This window comes from Eupeodes corollae, chromosome 2, assembly GCF_945859685.1.
Source record: "Eupeodes corollae chromosome 2, idEupCoro1.1, whole genome shotgun sequence".
In the NCBI taxonomy this organism is placed as follows: Eukaryota; Metazoa; Arthropoda; class Insecta; order Diptera; family Syrphidae; genus Eupeodes; species Eupeodes corollae.
Window position 1 is genome coordinate 29,082,932 of NC_079148.1, and position 18,682 is coordinate 29,101,613.

At 34.8% G+C, this 18,682-nt stretch overlaps 1 protein-coding gene across 1 annotated transcript in view; it reads left to right on the plus strand.

Moving 5' to 3' along the window:
• The first annotated feature begins 14,301 nt into the window (after positions 1–14,301).
• LOC129944114 (uncharacterized) overlaps positions 14,302–18,682 on the plus strand; it is a 125,354-nt gene continuing 120,973 nt past the window's right edge. The window contains exon 1 of the mRNA XM_056053305.1: positions 14,302–15,553. The gene's annotated coding sequence lies outside the window, so the exon portion shown is untranslated. The remainder of the gene's footprint in view (positions 15,554–18,682) is intronic.

Here is an 18,682-nt window from a genome sequence, read left to right on the forward strand (position 1 = left end):
GCCGTTACATAATTTGGAGAAGTGATCTTTCCATATTCTCAGCTTCGACTGCGGTTCTACTACGATGTTCCCCTGATCGTCTTTACAGGCTTCGGTTCGTGGCTGGTACCCTTGGGAGGTTTTTTTACCTTTTGGTAAAATTTACGAACCTCATTCCTGTTGTGACATCCCTCTATCTCCTCGATCGCGCACTTCTCATGCTCTCTTTTTTTTCATCTAAGAAGCCGTTGTTCCTCTCTCCTTTTCTGCTCGTAGAGCTCGCGAGCAGCTCTTGTCCTTTTGTGCAGCGCCGTTTTGTATGCCTCTTGTTTCGCTGCGTGCGCTTGCCGGCATTCGTCGTCAAACCAGGGGTTTCGCTGTGGTGGCCGTGTGAAACCTAGCACTTCAGAGGCGGCATCTCTGATGGCTGAAAGGCAATGTTGCCACTGGTTGTCAATGCTTAATGCAGGAAGCATAGGTCTTCTTAAGAGGTAATTAGAGACTCGATCGGAAAGGGACATGGCAGTCTCTTGCGATTGTAGCCGTCTAACGTCGAATCTTCTCACAGTACTTCCTTGTTTTGGCTTGGATCGGGATATCCGTAGCCGTACCTTGGCTACAACGAGGTAGTGGTCCGAGTCAATGTTGGCCTCTCGGAATGTTCGGATATCCTGGATACTGGAGAAGTGTCGTGCGTCGATCGCAATGTGATCAATCTGGTTGACGGTTGATTGATCAGGAGATTTCCATGTCCCCTTGTGGATATTAAGGTGCGTGAACTGCGTATTAGTGCCAGAACGTCTCGCCCCGCCGCAGCGAAATCGACCAGCCTGAATCCGTTGTCGGAGGTGGTGTCGTGCAGGCTGTATCTCCCGATTATCCCACCAAAGATGTCTTCTCTTCCTAGCTTGGCATTAAAATCTCCTAAGGCAATTTTAATGTCATAGCCAGGGCACTGCTCATATGTCTTGTTGTCCGAGAGCTCGAAGAATATGTCTTTGGTGTCTTCATCTTTCTCCTCTGTTGGGGCATGCGCGCATATTAGGCTTATGTTGGCGAATTTAGCCTTGATGCGGATTGTCGTGATGCGCTCGCTCATACTGTTGAAACTCAAGACTTTTTGCCTGAGCCTAGTTCCAACACCAAATCCACACCCAAATAGACGTTTTATTCAAACTGCTATGGTAAACAAAACACACACGCAATTTTCTTGAGAGCACTTTCTGCATCTTTCTGCCTTATTATCTGTATAACAAAATTTATTTGAAATCGATATCTCTTCTGGTTCTTGAGCTATGAACGACGAAAAAACGTCGCGAACGTAGGGACGTACGAACGTACGTACACACGCATGCACAGACATCTTTCTAAAAATCTTTTATTTCGACTCTAGTGACCTTGAAACGTCGAGAAATGTCAAAATTTTCAATTTGACAAATCGGACCCATTACAATAACTTCCTATGGGAAGTTAATAAGTCAATTTTGAAGTTTAAAAAATAGATCATAATTACCTTCTAAAATTCGGAGGCAAATAGCTTCTTAATCGTCTATTATGTACAAAACATCCTCAAATACAACTTCAACTAACATTTTGTATCTTTTTGTTTACTAACAAATATAAAAAGTTAAAATCAATTGTCAAGTTTCTTGACATTCAACCATGTGTTGAATCAGCTGTTCTGTCAGATACCAACATAACCCAGAAATTCTTGGATACCTTTTTTGACATCTCAGCTGTTTTTTATCAGCTGTTATTTAACACGCAAAACTCTAACAAAAAGGTATTAGGATACCCTATCTGTCTGAGATTGAACGCAGCCTTTGCGTTTAAGATTAGTTGACGTCCACAAAATGACAGATTGTGTTTTTTTGGGTAGAAGAGCAATGGCTTTCAATCCATTGTGAAAAATGTCAAAATCAGCTGATGTCGTTATTCGATATTTCTTGTTAACAAATGCAGTTAAATTGTTTCCAGAACTTTGTGTTTTTGATTTAAACCATATTATTTAAAATTAGATTAGAACCAACTTTTAGTGAAGGGGAATCTCTCGAGATTCAGTATCAGTGTTTTCCAAACACCAAATCAAATTTGAAGACAAGTAATTTTAAACCAATAATTCAATTATTAATGAGTTAGTTACTTCTTCATTTTTACTGACGTAGACGTTCTTTCTTGGTTTTGACAGTTTTCGTAATACTGCACTACTCTATACTGGAATTTTTGTGGTCGAAAAAACAAAAGTCGCAATTGGTAAGAAAGATTGATTGTTGTTAAAATACCGTTTTCTGTTATTGGTAAACTTACATTTCAATAAATCAAAATTCTGCATCGAAAAACAAGACTGTAAATGTATTGTGTTTTCGTTCTTGTCAGCGAAATCAGAATTACTGATGTGTCAAATTTTGACCATTTCAACAGAAGAAGGAGAAAATGAAATGCTAAAGACTATTTTCACAATCATACAAAGCACAAAGAAAACCAATCAATATTTTACCCAATGAAACCCAAGAAATGTGAAAATCTGGAGTTTTGACAAATTCAATTAAGAAATAAATTGATCCGTTTTACCAATGAAAAATCCCACAATGGGTTTTTTTGTTATATAACAATTTTTTCTTCTTGTTTTTTTAAATTTTTAAATAAAATGTGGACGTTTACTTTTCACAAACATTTTGTACAACAAACCATAATAATTATTACCCATTGCAATGCAATTTTATTATTATTTGTATAATATCAGCTGTGTTTCGGTTCGGTGACTTTAATCAAGAAGAAATAATACTGTGGGTGTCATAACAACGAATCAAATAACTAATAACAGGACTTAAAAGCCACATAATCTCGTTTAATATACATATACCCCTCTATTATCAAGCAAGGTCAATGGTCAATTCATATTTCACAGTGCAATATTATTTTTGCTACGGTAAATCCATACATAATTGAGAAAAAAACGGTTATCCATGAAACAATGAGAGTTTGACGTTAGTTATTGTGTCAGAATGACATATTGGCATGTTGAGTAATAAAAGTGGCAGTTTGGTGCTTTATGCCAATTTATATGTAATGTAGGTAAGGTAGGTAAGGTACAATAGGTGGTGTTGTTAATACAGTTTGCTCTTTGATCACGTTGTTAAAATAGGGCTGAACTGTATAACAAAAAAAGAAAGGTGTGGCTCATAATATATAGAATTGGAAGTCATGCCATGTATATACAAATAAAATGTATAAAGAAATGCAGGTAAATAAGTGGAACAGCTCTCAAAGAGTCACATTGCCTAGTCTGCAGCATGAATGAGTTGTTGGTTGTCTTGTGAACCTTATTTCAAAATGTAGGTAATTCGCGGGAAATTTTTCCGTCATTCACTCATTATTTTCCGGAATTTACATAGAGTACTTGTAGGTACATGGAGTAAAATCACTTTCGGCCAAAAGATTCTTGTTGGAATGCCTTTTTTGCATGCAACATGACAATTGTTACAGAAAAAAAAGGAAAATCTCATGTGGGAAAATGTTCTCGTATAACTACAATATGAGGGAAGACCAAAAATACAATTTCATTGTCAATGATGTGACCTTTTCTTTGTGGTGAATGTGTGTGACATTTTATGGTACATATTTTCCCTTAAGAGATAAATTAATATAGTAAAGTGGAAACAATGTAGAAATAATTTTTAAAGTCAATGAAAAACTATGCCGGCCGCATTGAAAGAGTGTTTATTTCTATCTGAAGGATGATCTTGTCAAAACCACAATGACAATCTTAAACGTCATATGCGTCAGTCACAAAGTTCGGTGCGTTATATGTTTTCATATGATGACAATGGAGATATCAGCTGTTAAGATTAAGATGATGAAAAGGTTTTTGCAAATTTATTCATACACACAATTCAAGTCGACAGATTGAGTGAGTTTTAAATTAATTAAACTAGAGGTATATGCTAGGTACAGATAACCGTCATGGAATAGAAAGCAAGCCTTGAATTTTTCTGACGTGCATCATCAGCATCATATTTGTTAAGAGAAAAGTTTGCATTTATTAACCACACGGGGTGAAAGTATATCGACCGCTATATGCTATTGATCCAGAAAAAAATTAATATATTAAAATAATGCATCTGGTTAGTGGGTTGCTGAATGTAACATGATCTTAAAATGCTTAAGATAAAGAAAGTAACCTTATATAAATAATCTACCAACTTACTTTAAGTCTGGTAAAATGGTATGATTTTTATTTGTACCATTTATCTTTAACAAAACCACAATTTGCAATCGATCATTTTACTGGATGATTTGATTTTGAATGCTAGCCCTGCGGCTTCAGCATATGATAGAGCACGTGATAATTTAGTAGCAATCGAAATTTAATTTGAAAAGATTTGTAAGTATCAGTGACTTGGAAACTTATAATATTTCACCCGATGTAAATTGTGAAAATGATGTTTTGAATTTTTAAAGATAACCTTTCACATAACAGATAATTTTAGTATAACACTTTAAATTGGGACTTATGTGTGTCGTGATGTTTCGTTGTACGGTCATGTGTACGGTCGTTCGTACATCCGTACTTTCGGGATACCTTTTTTCGTCCAGCATATTACAAAAAAAAGCAGAGATATCGATTTCAAATAAAAATTGTTCTTAAATTTTTGTCTTCCAAAGAAATTTAAAAATTAATTAAAAATTGAGTAAACTATTTTTAATAAATCAAAATAACTGAAAATAAAAATGTATGAGGCCAATATATTTGTACCCTTTATAATAATCTTACACTACGTTCTTGACATCTTATAAGATTTTGCGAAAAAGCCAATTTATAGTTTATTTTTTAAACATAAAACAATATTTTTAATTTCGTATAGTTTGAAGTTTTGGGAGAGCTGGTATTTGACACCTGTCACACTCATCTGTCATTTTAACTGTCATAAAATTAGTAAAATTTTGTCATGAATAGCTTTACAACCGAACAAAGCAAAAAAGTATTAACATTTATTTCAAAAGTGGTGATTTAAAATAGCCGTTTTTCACCCCTAAGCGATTATAGGCTTAAAAATTGACCGGCCAAGCAAGTAATCGGTAAAATTGTACCGCAGCTTTCTTTTTGTTGATTCTGAGATAAAATAATAATTATTATAAGCATATATCAAAAACAAGTATTTTGAAATTTACAATCAATTTTTTTTTTAATTTGGTAAAAAGGTGAAGGTGCAGACTAACAGCTTTTCAATCTAACCACTTTGGTTTTTACATATATTCTTAGTACTTAAAAAAAACACGGTTTTTACGGTGGTTACAAGACGGTTCAAATACTAAAACAACACGATATTTTAACGTCATACCATTTGGCACAATGCCACCTGTGATTTTACTCAAAAATCCGAGGTTACATGAATAATACGTAAACTCTAAACACTTTAAGAACCAACAAAACTCAAGTAATGGCCGAGATTACCTCAAAAGAAAGACACGAACGGCGAAAATGCGCCATTTTTAAATTATACTATTTTTCACACTTAATGACAAAGTGCAAGCTTTATTATAAAATGAAATCCTTATCAAAACTATACCCGATGTGTTAAGCTTTCCTTTCGAACAGTGCTGTCGTTTTGGAAAAGTCCAAAGCAGTACATTCCAAAAAATCTTGCATAATTTTTGGACAAAAGAAATACGCATACATTTTTTTCTTAATTCATGTTTATTTGTATAATAAACTTAGATACATATCTACTTTAGGTATCTATCAGCCTTTAAGTTCAATTGCTTAGTCTAATTAATTAATTAATTTGAACCCAATAAACAACTTATCCTTATCCTTATACTAATATGTATTAGCAATGTCACACCTACATTCTATCACACTTCACATCTTCAAAAATGAACATATATCTTATTAAATTTTATACCTACTTCTTGAAATCTGCCTAGGGCATTTTCAGGGTTCAGCCCTCAAGACAGATACTATACTTAAGACGGAAGCTTTTCTTATCTCTACCGGTACGAAGTCTGGTCATCAAAATAGTAATTTCAAATTTAAAACCATTAACACTTTACTTGAGAACTTTGAATTAAATTACAGCCATTAGCCAAAGGTTAACTTCATTTAGTTATCAGTAAAAAAGTAAAACATGTACTCAGTACTGTACATGATTTAGTAAAAGGTGTGACCGAACATTAGGGTGGTTATCGATAATAAAGTATATTGCTTTCTCTTGATTAAGGCTTTACATTTGTATTATAACCGATATAATCGATACATCTCTTATGCTAAAGTATGAAAATGCATTAGTAACAAAAGTGTGCCGTACGGCAGTACGTACCAAAGCAAAACAAATATTGCTTTTTTGCAGTACGTTCGACAGCGTTCGAACTCGAAAAAAAAGATGAGCATGAATTTTGTATCATTAATAACCAATGAGATTGTAGATACAGAAAAAATGGAGTCTTATAAACTAAATAATCGAATAGCATTCTGTGGTTCAACTCAGTAATATTTTTCTTATAGTCTTCGTCTGTTTTGGTTTTTGTTATTCTTTTATTTGCAATGGCTGGAAATTTTAGGGTAGATTATTGTAATATTGGTGGGCTTATAGCGAAATTTCTTTCTGTGTACTCCCATACCTCACCAAGTGGGTGAGGATTCTGATCCCACTGAATTCTTTATTCAAGGGTATAACCCACCATGGTCTCGCCATATAAAGGGTGCCCCAAAATTAACGCAAGATTTGAATTTACTGCCATTTGTGCAGTGAAGTGTTGGCAACCCTGAAAAAAAAGCAATTTGACAGCTAACAGTATAGGGTTATTAAAAATTGAGCGTTACACGATAGAACAACTTGTCTTCATTATCAAAGAATATTTCAAAAATAGTGAAAGCTTGGCGGCTGCAGTTCGAAAATTTCATACAAAATATGGTCGGAATAGTGTTTTAACTTCTTCAACTGTGAAGAGATTAATTGAAAAATTCATGGAGACTGCATCCGTTGGAGACGCCAAAAACACTGGTCGTCCAAAAACAAGCCGTTCAAATGTGAATGTCGAAGCAGTGCGTGAGAGTGTTGCTGACAATCCAGGAACCTCAATTCGACGTTGTTGACAAGAATTGCAAATTTCAAGAACCTCTCTACGGCGTATACTCACCAAAGATCTGTGTCTCCATGCTTACAAAATTCAATTAACACAACAATTGAAGCCTAATAACCATGGACAGAGAAGAGAGTTCGTTGAATGGATTATTGAACATCCATATTGGGCCATATTTTTTTGAAAATGATGCTGGTCAAGCAGTGGCTGTTACTGGTGCTCGATATCGCGACATGATTACACAGTTCTTTCTGCCAAAATTGGATGATATTGATGTGTCCAATATGTGGTTTCAATAAGACGGTGCCACATGTCATACAGCCCGTGAAACAACACCATTAGACTTCTTTTTATGGGGTCTATGTCAACAAGCCTACAACCACCCGTTGTAGCACATTTATGCAGAATGGTCATGGAAAATTTCAACAAAAGAGTGCACATGTGCATGCAAAGCCGTGGAGGCCATTTTCCGATGTGTTATTCCATACATAACCCTATCCTATGTACTTTACGAGGCAATAAAAATATAACTATCAAAAGACTAAAAACGGCGTTTTCTATTTAATTCAAATCTTGCGTTAATTTTGGGACAACCTTTACATTAGGAATGATGTTGCTTATCAGTTTTTGCCACAATATGGTCCCTGCACCAATTCATTTTTCAATTTTATGTGGTTTAAATTTTCCATGAATAAGCAAATCATTCACTATTGCTTAATTTATCGAAGCCAATATCTTGACAGTGTCAACTTCTCGTGAATTTGATGCTTTGTCTGATTCCATCCAAATAATTGATTCGTCCTATCCTCACACTGAAATCGTTGTTACGGGCGATTTACACAATTCTTCATGACTTCAACATTCGGGCCAGTCAACACCAGAAGGAGTGTGTGCTGAGATCTTCGCTGAGTTAAACCACCTTACACAGCTGGTCAACAAGCCCACTCGAATATCGGACGTCGTAGGTCGAGCAGAAAACACTCTTGACTTGTTTCTTACCTCTGACCCTGGTAAGTACACTATTAGTGTTCTATCTCCTCTAGACACATATGACCATTGTGTCATATGCATATCAGCAAATTTCTCGTGTAAGAACTCTCCAGTTAAATAAAGAGCTCCTAAGAAACCCGTTTGGCAATACGAGAAAGCCAACTGGGACGGTCTCAATAATTACTTCAGGATCTATAACTGGTCACTATGCTTCCTCGATAGTGACTTTGACACCAGCGCTGATATGACCACAACTTTGATTCTCCTGGGAATGAGAACTTTTATCCCGAATAGGGTTAAAAGCATCAGACCTAAGGAAAACGCATGGTTCGATGCGAGCTGTAAAGAGGTTATCAGGGTTAAGAAGGTAAGTTTCCGTTGTTTTAAAGCCAATCCAACTGAGGAAAATCGGAATAAGTTCAAGCAAGCCAGGAAGGCCTGCAACGTCCCAAAGGCAGTACAAATTGTTGGTCATCTGTAAAAAATATGAGGAATTCTTCCTTTTCCTCTGTTCATACGCTCGTTGTGAATGACACTCCATTTCTTAGCTCCTTAGAGAAAGCAAATCTCTTTGCTAGGCAGTTCGCCGCCAATTCAACGCTGCCAGTGAGTGTTATGACTCCGCCTGTGCTTGATCGAGTTAATGATTCTATGGGGCAAATCTTTTTTTGCACTCGTACTCCTAAAAGATCTTAACATACATAAAACTGCTGGTCCGGATGGTATCCTCGCTATTGTTCTGAAGAGGTGTTCTTCATCGATAGCAAAACCACTGCGTAAGCTTTTTCATCTGCCCTACTTCTCAGGTCTCATTCCGAGTGAATGGAAAACCGCATTTGTCCAGCCTATTCCCAAAAAAGGCGAATCTTCCTCACCATCTAATTACCAACCGATTGCACTTACGTCCCTTCTTTCCAAGGTCATGGAAACGCTGATTAATTATCAGCTCAAGAAATATCTTGAAGAACGGAAGCTTCTTAATGACCGACAGTATAGTTTTCGTAGTAATAGGTCCACTGGTGATCTCATGGTTCATCTCACCGAACATTGGAACAAATATTTACATCGTTTTGGAGAAAGTAAGATTATTGCACTTGATATTTCAAAAGCATTTGATAGGGTTTGGCATCAGGCTCTCTTATCGAAAATGCGGGCTTTTGGTTTTCATGAATCCCTCCTTCATTGGATTAGTACTTTCCTTTCGAATTGTTCAATACAAGTGGTATTGGATGGATTCAAATCTGAAAAACATAAAATTAATGCTGGTGTGCCCCAGGGCTCTGTTTTATCTCCAACACTCTTTCTCATTTTTATTAATGATCTTCTGTCTGAAACATCTAATCCAATACATTGTTTCGATGACGATAGTACTCTTAGATTTTCATATTCGTTTTCAGATTCACACTCTCTTCTTCGGATGTGGAACTGCATTGACAAAATATGATAAGCTCATTAAATTCCGACCTAAACAGCACTGTACAATGGGGAATAAGAAACCGCGTGGAATTTAATGCTTCGAAAACGCAATGCTGCCTTGTATCGTTAAAGCGAAATATACCCCCCCTGCTATTATCCATAAATAGCACTTTCATCGCGGAAACTGAACATTTCGATATTCTTGGTATGTGTATCACCAACCACCTTTTGTGGAACGATCACATACGCGATGTCGCCAAAAATGCCGCAAGATGTTTGGGTTTTCTAAGGCGATGTAAGAAGTTTTTCTCCCACTCTGATCTGTCTGTTATTTACAAGACTTACATACGTCCAAAGTTTGAGTATAACTCCCATATCTGGGCTGGTGCTTCTGCAATATACATAAGCCTTTTGGAAAGTATTGAACTTAGAGCATTTAGATTGATGGGTGATATTACTATCATAAGATCATTTACGTCACTTGAACATCGTCAAAATGTTTCTTGTCGCACCCTCTTTTACCGTTATTTTAATGGTTTATGCTCTAGAGAAATAGCCAGCTGCATTGCTCCCCTTAAATATACCCTCGAGCCCATTTTCGGTCGTACTGTCAGTACAGAGATTCGTTCCTTAGCCGTGCTATGCGAATGTGGAATGTCTTGCCACACTCTCTCTTTCCCATCTATTGCAATATTCAGGAATTCAAAACCAATGTGCACCGACTTCTCCTTTCAATCCCTCTCTCCCTTTTGTAGTGCTCACACTGTGTCTATATAGGGTAATATATTCCTTTGAGTGTGCGCTTATTATAAAAAAAATTAAAATGTAAATATCCGTTTTCGAGAACCATCGCTTAATTTTTTGTAAATACATTTTTCTTTAATTTCTAGTTTTTTACTTGAACTTTATTTCCAACTCGAGATTTTAATTAAACATGACATTATGATACTAAAAAAAAGTGGGTCCCTCATTCCTTTCGTTTGTTTTTCTGTCCTCGACCCTGCAGCGCAAACCATTGGTTGGATTAAGTTGAAACTTTGAATTAAGGTTTTAAGCAAATTCGCGTTAGTTGATTTTTTCCATCCCAAATAAAAAGAAATATAGAAACTAGGTTGGGATCAGCGGTATATAAAGAGTTATAAAGAGTTTAAACTTATATTACAACTTATTCTGCTGTCAAAACCTTATATCTTAGTGAAACCCATGTAGTTATTACCGCAATCTAATTCAATTAAATATTATAGGTGTCTCTAAAAAACCAATAACTTGCCACACCGGTAAATATTGTCATAACACGTGATTACAAGAACTAACATATACAATATTTATGTATGCCACTTTTTCCTAATTAAAATCGAATGAATATTAAAAAAGAAGTTAAAACGGAAAAAAGAACTAACCTCACCTATCAATTAAAATTCAAACAGAACATGTGAGTGTGAGCAGGGTATAATAATCAATATCAAAATGTACAGTTATATATTTACCTACACGTTCTACTTTAATTAGAATTTTTCCCTTAGATTTAGAAATCAATATCAATACCTAATCCATATTGCCCTCAAGTTGAAAACAAAACAATATACAAAACAAAAATCAAATCTACCTAATTATACAATTCGTAATAATTTTCTCACAACAACGCTTTAAGTGAATCGAACTTAATTCCAAGTTGAGTTTTATAATTATTTCAAAAAGAAAAATTAAATAGCAAAATTAGTCACGATCAATATTCATTTGAATTGCCATAAATACCATCTACGAGTATCTATGAATATGCTATACGTGCCAATACGTACATATGTATAAACAACAAGATGTTTGTATTGCAGAAATAGTCGCGCGCTGCCATGCCGCCGGAAATAGCCTTGAAGTTGGATTAAGAAAAGCATAAACAAAACTGTAACTGTAGCGAGATACGCAGAGATAATATAAGTACAATTATCAGAGCTTCCAAAACTGTGCTAAAAGTTTAAAGCTCTTGATCTCTTCAAAATGTGTTCAGGACCGTACTGATTACGCTCTGACGCTTAGTTTAGTTGATAGTTTTTTATGCCTACAGTATCGATCTTTATCGACAGTTTTTTAAAAGACTGATAGTGTGAATGTTATGAATACACTTGATGGTTTGGCAGATGAAAAGTGATGCTTAGAAAGTGTTTTGACATTGTTTTTATTAATTATTAACTTCCCATAGGAAGTTATTGTAATGGGTCCGATTTGTCAAATTGAAAATTTTGACATTTCTCGACATTTCAAGTTCCCTAGAGTCAAAATAAAAGATTTTTAGAAAGATGTCTGTGCGTGCGTGTGTACGTACGTTCAAGAACCATATCGATTTCAAATAAATTTTATTATACAGATAATAAGGCAGAAAGATGCAGAAAGGGCTCTCAAGAAAATTGCGTGGGTGGTTTTTTTACCATAGCAGTTTGAAAAAAATGTGAAAATTTTGGTTAACCCTAAATATCTTACGAACCAAAAACGCTAAGGACTTGAATTAAATTTTATATAATATATTGTAACGTGATACCAAACAAGTATATTTTTTGAAAAAAATCAATATAACGGTTTTTTTATAAATCAATAAAACTGACAAAAAAATTTGTCACCTCCAAAATTTTACGACTGAAATATGATTTCATCTCCAAAACAATTTTGTGCAACGAATAATAATGTTTTTGATATCTGATAAAATTTTGAGAAAAATCTAATTGACAGTTTTTTTTTATAAAAAATAAAAATCTAAAAAAAACATTACTCAAAGTTGGTAAAAATTGAATATCGATTCAAATACCTTTTCAAAAACTTAAAATTTAGGCTTCAAACTTATTTTATCTTATGAGGAATATTGTTTTCAACATTTTGAAAAATTTTGAAAAAAATCGAATTGACAGTGTTTTTACAAAAAATAAAAACCTAAAAAAAAAATTAATAAAAGTTGGTAAAAATTGATTTTCGCCTCAAATATCTTTTCAAAACTTTGAGATATTGGCTTTGATTTACTTTAATCTTTCAAAAAATATTGTTGTCAACATTCAGTTAAAGTTTGAAAAAAATTGAATTCACAGTTTTCTTACAAAAAATAAAAACCTTAAAAAAAATGTATAAAAGTTGGTAAAAATTGATTTTCGACTCAAATATTTTTCCAAAAATTGTAGATATTGGCTACTACTAAACTACTTTTATCTTTCAACAAATATTTTTGTCAACATTAAATAAAATTTAAAAAAAAAAATCGAATTGACAGTTTTTGTGCAAAAATTTAAAAAACCTAAAAAAAATTTACCAAAAGTTGGTGAAAATTGATTTTTGACTCAAATATCTTTTCAAAAACTTGAAATATTTTCTTCAAACTAATTTTACCTTATAAGAAATATTGTTTTCAATATTCGATAAAATTTTGAAAAAAATCGAATTGACAGTTTTTTTACAAAAAATAAAACTCTAAAAAAAAACAATTCTTATACTTGGTAAAAATTTACTTTCAATTTAAATAGCTTTTCAAAAATTAAAAATTTTGGCTTCAAACTTATTTTATTTCACAGAAAATATTGTTTTCGATATTCAGTTATTTGTATATAAAAATCCAACAGTCCGTTTTTTCATTAAAAAAAAAAAATCTACAAAAAATAGTACCCAAATTTGGTAAAAATTTTTACGAGTACATATAGACAAACTTTGAAGCAAGACAAATCGACAGACGGGATGGGAAGTTATCAGTGTGGGTCGCATCCCAACCTCTTTTTTACATATTTAAATTATTATTACATATACTCAGACATTTTTTTCTTCTTATGAAGTATGTAATTAAAGTTCGATTGGAAGCCAAAAATACTAAGAAAAGTTTACAACTAAAGTTTTAATTAAAACTGACGTTATGAAGAATTATTTTTTAAATCTTTTGTAAAATTATTCATCTAAAACTTAAAGTCCAAAAGGCGGTGAATTGCAGGAATAAGTGATTTAATATATTACTTGCCAAATTTGTATCTGTCACTCAAAAGTGTCAGTTTTAATTGTCAAACCGAAAGTTGACTAATTTTCTTTGTTTTCAAAACATTATTCCAGGTTGGGGACGGAATCCTTAAAAACACAATCAAGAAAACTCAAAATCCCTATAATACAAAATCCCGAAAAGTCAAGATTCCAAAAATCTAAAATACCGAAAACCCAAAATACAGAAATTACAAACTCCCCAAAAGCCGAAATCCTGTAAGGCCGAAGTCCCGAAAGTGAAATTGTTATTCACGTCTGCCAAAAGTCTTAATTTGTTCAGTAATAAGTAACAGCTTCTATCAAGTATGACGTCGTTATGGTTAGAAAAATTGTTTTAAGCGCCCTCTTGTATTCACGCCCACCAAAAGTGCCGATATATTCAGTACCAAGTTACAGCTTTTATTAAGTATGACGTCGTTATTTACACTCTTGCTCTTTATTACGTCACAGTTTCGCCAATCTCTGGCTTGGGTGGTTTAACTGCTGTTGCTGCTCTGCTAGCTTTGCCACCAACCGACCCACAGTCAATCAAGCTTATTTTTATCATCAGCTGTCTTCAGTCGACCGCAGCGACCAACCTATGGGATGGTGAAGACCATGCCATTCTTCTTCTTTTCTTCATCTTCTGTGTTACTAGAGTAAAGGTAAAGTCGCTCACGATCTAACCGCCCGCCATCCACACTCACCGATCTTAAGCACTTACATATATCTACAGTGCATGAGTTTGCTGTGCTGCTGGTACACATTTGGCGACTATGTTTCTTTTTCTGTTGCTGACTCTGTAACTGGTGTGATCGTATACACTCTGGAAGTTGACTCCGGTTGCAGTCTTTGCGGGTTGTTGGCTTAGTTTGGTTCATATTCATAGTTACGGCTACGGGCTTTTGGCAAGTCTTTCATCGCTCTCAGTTTTGCCAGTTAATAGTGACTTGTCTGCGACCAAGCGCTGCAGTAAACTATCGGCGGCACAAGCGCTACGTTCTACGTTTAAACGCTCAAACGGTCGATTGATCGGACTTTTTTTTTTATTTGAATTTTGTATGTTGTTAAGCAACCTGTTGTCGAGGTGATCTATCGGGATATCCCAAAATATCAGTCGTTTAATTAGAAAACAAAATTAAATTCTTCTTAAAATAAAGTGGAAGTATGTTCATGATCGTTTGGTCCTCTCAACTTAGATCAAAAAAGTGATCGAGACAAAAGCGGCTCGAGGGGATCTTGCATAATACAGGGAAAAAAAGTACAACGACAATCGACGAAGTACTCGTATAAAGTCTACGACAATAACGACGATAAGATTTGCGTCGCTTAGTGAGAATATAGTCGAACGAGTGATCTTTATTTTTTGTTGTCTGTGGTATGCAAACGATCGTTGCGGACCAGAGAGTTTGCTTTTGCTGAAAAAAGTGTTTCAAAAGAAATACCTTTCAGGCGGGTTGTTTAAAAGGCGCGCGCGCACACTCTTATAATACCGACCAAGCCGACAACACGAAAACGACAACGACAACTACGGCGACGAGGACGACGCGACATCGAAGTTGCAGTCACAGTGTGGAACTAAGAAATCGTGGTCGTTATAAATTCGATTAAATTCCTTGCAAGTTTAGTGAAGTTGTGCCAAGAAGCTCAATTGAGCATTTGGCGGGACGCAATTATCCGGGCTAAGAAAAAAGGCTGATAGACTTTCCTTCAGCATTAAGTACATACGTCGAATTGTAGCTATTGAAAAGAGGAAAATCGAGCAGAAAATAATTTTCCGCACAAACTTCCACTTTTGAAGTTAAATAAAGAAAAACAAAATATTTTTGATCGCGTTTCTTGCTTTTGTTTTGTGTGTCCAGCTTTAGCTTGTGGCGACAACGTTACCGACAGGCCAAAGTGACAGTTCAAGCTATACAAAAAAGAAATAGTAGTTACGATTATAGGTGAAGAGATATATCTAAGATAGGTATAACTTCTATATACCAACTTGTAACAACGAAGACGATATCAGACATTTAAATAAGTTGTAACTTAAGAAGCGCGGTGCATTTGGATGCAACGGAGGGAGGACGTGACGACGCGAAAGAGGAATGCCATCATAAAAGTGAGTCTATGCCATTTAAGATCTTGCAAATAATTTTGCATATACGAATACCATGTGTAGGTAAACCTTATATGAAGAGGATAAACAACATTCAACAATGAGATGCTATTTAGATACTTTTGTATCTTCTTGATATTTTCTTTTTGTCTTTATGCCACCAGCATAAAGTGTTCTTTTTTTTTAATTTGTACAGCAATTCCGTCAATCATTTGGTTTATTACTCTTGTCCCGCTTAGGCATTATAGACACTGCTAGTAATAAAAAAACTGTAATTAAGGAAGGTAGGCTACTTATTGTGTGTGTTTTACTTAACGGCTAAAGTGAAAAGTTGTTTGAATCAAAAAAAAATTATATATATCAATAGGAACATGTTATGAACACGGTGGGGAATGCCAAAGTTATGTTCATTAATTAATAAAATGTACCTATGTAGGAACTTAAATTTATATCTCATTGCTGGAACAAGTTTCAATCTTATGGGAAAAATATTTATGTGAATAAATCGACAGCCCTAAGGCCAACAAAAAGGAATTAAAAATACAAATTTTTGATTGACTTCGCACAAACAAACATTCTGTTGTAAAAAAAACCTGCAATGTAAAACTTTGAAGGAAAATTTCAATTTTGTGAACCGTAAAAAGTGTCACTATGGTTGATAATTGATCTTTTTTTTCAGCTGTGCCTTAAAAACAAAAATATTTGTTTTACAAAAAATATTGCAATTAACAAAATAGCACCAAAAGTTCTGAGAAGAAAACAAATCTTTTTCGGAAATAAATAGTAATACAAATTTAAGAGATATTTTCAATATTAAACCACGATATACCCACACGTTAAAAAAAATGTTTTTCTGAATATTGAAAAAACAACGAAGTACTTATGGAAAACTTTTATAGTTCAAACCCTTTAAATCGTATCAAAAATTTACTAAAAAAAATAGCTTAAATTGAAATTTCTGTTTCGTTCTTTAAAAAAAAGCATTTAAAAAATTAAAAAAATAGAATAAGGCAGCGCAACAGTCCTTAAAGAAATAGGCCCTAGTGACTTACAACTGTCCAGTTATTTCATATGTGGAGTAATATAGGGATAGAACGGACCTACTTTTTATGTGCCGAATCCGAAAGACTAATTTGAGAAAGCACTTTTCGTAAAAAGAATTTTTCTTGAAGGATTTGTCAAATTTTCGCAAAAGGAAGTAACCCTTGAAAAAAAGGCTTTAGGTGTCACAGGCAAGGTCTCTGGAATAACAGTCTTACGCACTAACCATCTTGCCCTAAGTACTATTATATATTTACGTACATTTGGGATACGTTTTTTCTTTGACCATATCTCAGGAACTAGTGGAGAAATCGACCTCAAATAAATCTTAAATCATACATAATTATTACAAAAATGCAGAATAAACTTAAAAAAAAATGAGTGGGTGCATAGCAATTTAAAAAATTATAAAATTTGGTGGACCCCAAATATTTTACAAACGTATAACGCTAGCCACTTCTTTTAAATTTAATATTTTACATTGTGACGTGATATTAAATTGGTATAAAGTTGAAAAAAAATGTATACGTAAGGAAAAACATATTTTCACATATTTTCCGAACAAAAATTCTATTTTTGTATCAAAGAAAAACGATTTTTGCATCTGGTAAAATCTTTAAGCTTAGTTAATTGTTAAAAATTATTTTTATTTTACTAGATCATTTAAAATATTGTGGCAATATATTTTTTAAGATAAAATTAGTTTATGGTAGGTAGAAATGGCAATCTCAAGGCAACCTAGCCTGAGATCCAATTAGCGATTTTGATACCAAAAACTCGTTTGATCTGTGATAGAAAGGGAAAGATTTATAGAGAGGCTTTATATCGATTATGTTAGAGCCATTTTGTCGCATTGAGAAAAAAGATTAGGTCTCTAATCTTTGTCTCAGATCGTTTATCAAGTTCGTGAAAGAATGCTTTTCCAAAGTATTTCATTCTAAGTGTTTGTCAAAGCAGGACATTTCCGCAAGTGAGCTATGAAGGGCCGATCCTTGCCTGGATAGCTCGTCAGCCCGTTCATTTCCCACGATATAATTATGGCCCGGAACCCAGATCAGGGTGACACCGAGGTTAATATTTAGGCTCGCAAGCTCATCGCGACATTGCTGGTCCAATTTAGATGAGGATGTGGCCGAGTTAATGGCTTTGACAGCTGCCTGGCTGTCTGTAAAGATGGCCGCATTTCGGTTTTGGTTTGGGCTTTGTTTAAGTATCTTACATGCCTCCCATATTGCCAGCAGTTCAGCCTGAAAAACGCTAGCAAAGTCAGGAAGCCTAAAGAATTTAGCTACATTTAGGGACTCGGAAAAGATCCCAGAACCAACTCCGCACTCCATCTTTGAGCCGTCAGTAAAGATGGTTGTGTCAGACCTATCGACACGATGTCATCCTCCCAATCTTCCCTGGATGGGAAAATAACCTTAAAACCCTTACTAAGGCTCAAATTAGGAGTGCAGTAGTCAGTGTCTACCGAGATAATATCTGAGGGAATCAATTTCGTTGTGTTGCTGTGACCATAAGGTTTTGACAACCAGCTGTTTGATTCCTTCAGCCTAATAGGGCTGCAGGAAACTATGTATTTAATAAAAAGGTCGATTGGTAGAAGATCCAAAATAACGTTCAAGGCGTCCGTCGGGCAAGTGGTGCCCACGCAAGCTGTTCTCTGAACCTTCATTAGCTTATCAATATTATAGTCTTTGCTAAGAGCAGGCCACAATCGAACCATTTGTTAAGATTGGACGTACTACGGCTGTGTACGTCCATAAAATTACCTTCGGCTGAAGTCCCCACTTTTTGCCGAAAGTTTTGCTGAAGGCAACACAGTCCTTCTTAACCCGTACTTAAATATTTAGTTTCCAGTTTAGTTTAGGGTCGAGTATAACTCCCAAATATTTTGTACTGGAAGACAATGATAGAATTTGACCGTTGAGTCGAGGTAGCGTGAAGGGCGGTACTTTAGTTTTGGTGGTAAAGAGCAACAGTGCAGTTTTACTTTGGTTAACTCCTAGTCCACAACTCGTGGCCCAGCCGCTTACTTTCTTCAAAGCTGACTCCGTGATTTCACTAATCACAGAGGTGTACTTTCCTGAC